Source organism: Somniosus microcephalus, chromosome 9 (genome assembly GCF_052327205.1).
Source record: "Somniosus microcephalus isolate GS21.2 chromosome 9, FLI_Smic_1.0, whole genome shotgun sequence".
Lineage (NCBI taxonomy): Eukaryota > Metazoa > Chordata > Chondrichthyes > Squaliformes > Somniosidae > Somniosus > Somniosus microcephalus.
The window spans coordinates 129420536-129423134 of NC_140995.1; positions in this window are offsets into that span (position 1 = coordinate 129420536).

Sequence of the window (2599 nt, forward strand, 5' to 3'; positions counted from 1 at the left end):
TTTGAAGTCTGCTGTTATTTACTGTAACTTGCACTTGGCACTGGAAGACAACCAATCTATAGAAATGAAAAAAGGACAGTACATAACCTACACTGCATTCAACTACAGTACATACATTTTGGAAAAAGACTTGAATATGCAGGTGAAGTGCAAAGAACTTTTTGCTTGTATATTTGAGATTGGCATCATACTTTACACTTGGTGCAGTAGCAAGTCCAGGGAGTGCCAGGCTCCCTTAGGTGGCCATTTTTTTACATTTTTGGCTTGTAGATTGACAGTAAAATTGTAACTTTAGAAGAATAAGAGGTGATCTCATTGAAATGTATAAAATTCTTTGAATACTTGACAGGGTAGATGCAGAGAGGCTGTTTTCCCTGGCTGGAAAGTCTAGAACTAGGAGTCATAATCTCAAAATAAGGGGGGGGGAGGGGGGGGGGGGGGTCAGCCATTTAGGATTGAGATGAGAAATTTCTTCACTTGGAGGGCTGTGAATCTTTGGAATTCTCTACCCCCCACTCAGTTGTTGAGTATATTGAAGACTAATAGATTTTTGGGTACTAAGGTTATCAAGTGATCTGGGGATAGGGCAGGAAAGTGAAGTTGAGGTCAAAGATCAGCCATGATCTTATTGACCTGTTTGGACACCATTTACACCTTTGATTGCTGTGATTATCTCTCTGCCGAGGTGTGATAAATGGCAGTTAGATAGATTACCTGTAAACATCTGACATTCTATGACTATATAAGCTGTGTTTTTATGCATCTCCACTTCACCGGACGAAGGAGCAGTGCTTCGAAAGCTTGTGATTTCAAATAAAGCTGTTGGACTATAACCTGGTGTTGTGTGATTTCTTACATGATCTTATTGAATGGCAGAGCAGGCTCCTATTTCTTGCATTATGTTTGCCATGTTTCCCTTTAGTAATTATTTTAAACCATTTGATTTTGAATGCTTTGTTTTATCTGTTTTTTATCAAATACATTAAAGGTCTCCATGTTATAAAAAAGATAGAGGCACAGGGGAAAGGTATCCTTTTTTGCATTATCAGGAAAGATTGAACAGGCTGAGGCTCTTTTCTCTAGGAAAGAGATGAGGGGGTGACCCGATAGAGGTCTTTTAAAATTATGGAAGGTTTTAATAGGATAGGTGGAGAGAAAATGTTTCCACTGTGGGGGAGACCACAACTAGGGGCCATAAATATAAGATGGTCACTAATAAATGCAATTGGGAATTCAGGAGAAACTTCTTCGAGAGAGGGGTTGGAGTGTGGAACTTGCTACCACAAGGAATAGTTTAGGTGAATAGCATTGATGCTTTTAAGGGGAAAAGCTAGATAAACACACAAGGGAGAAAGGAATAGAAGGTAAGGCTTACAGGGCGAGGTGGGAGGAGGCTCATGTGGAGCATAAACACCGGCAAGGAGCAGTTGGGCTGAATGGCCTGTTTGTGTGCAGTAAATACTATGTAATTTTGGAGCTGGAACCACACTAAAAATGGCCTCTCAATTGCAAAAAAAAAGCCATAGCCCCTAGGTTGTTGTGCAAACACAGGCCATTATAAATCTCAAGAAGGTGATGGTAACCTTTTGCTATGGATTTGAGTGATAAAGTGGGGTAGGAAGTCTGACTTTTGGAACTGGCCCGAAGGAGTGGAGTGATCATTAATGGGGTATAATAGAAGGGAGCGGAGGAGGAAGATTAGTTAAGTACATCGGAGTAGCCATGGTCACCTGGAGCTTGTTTGATTGCTTTAGGAAGTCCCCAGTTTAACAAAGTGATTTTTTTTTTGATTCCCCTCCACTTGTTTTTACTTCCTCTGCAGTTACTAGCGATTGGTGAGGGCCGTGCATGAGTTGGACTGTCAAAAGAATAGTGTGAACATTGATGGGTCTTGTTTTATTTGCCCTCTTCACATTTGTATCAGCCCACGATCTACATTAAAGCTATCGGAAGGGATGAAGGGAGAGGGCATCAAACCTGTCATGGAGCCATGAATTGATGGCTTCCACTTTAAAAAAAAACACTAGAATACTGGAAGTAAAAGAATTCCTAATTTTGGGTATTTTTAAGTTTTCCCTCCACCATTGGTATATGGTGGCTGCAGTGTGTGCTGGCTATAGGATGCAGAGTAGCAACTCACCAAGGCTGATTGAGGTGTACATGAGGAACATAGATAGAAAGGAACTTTTCCCCTTAGTAGAGGGGTCAATAACCAGGGGGCATAGTTTCAAGGGGCAGGAGGTTTAGAGGGGATTTGAGGAAAAACTTTTTCACCCAGAGGGTGGTTGGAATCGAACTCACTGCCTGAAAGGGTGGTAGAGGCAGGAACCCTCACCACATTCAAGAAGCATTTAGACGAGCACTTGAAACGCCATAGCATACAAGGCTACGGACCAAGTGCTGAAAAATGGCATTAGAATAGACAGGGCTTGATGACCGGCACGGACACGATGGGCCTCTTTCTGGGCTGTATAACTATGACTTCTTCGGCAGCACCTCCCAAACCTATGACTTCCATCACCTAGAAGGCAAAGGACAATAGTGGCATCAAAGCACCATCACAGACTAGCAGTTCAAGAAGAAAGGGCTCCACCACTTG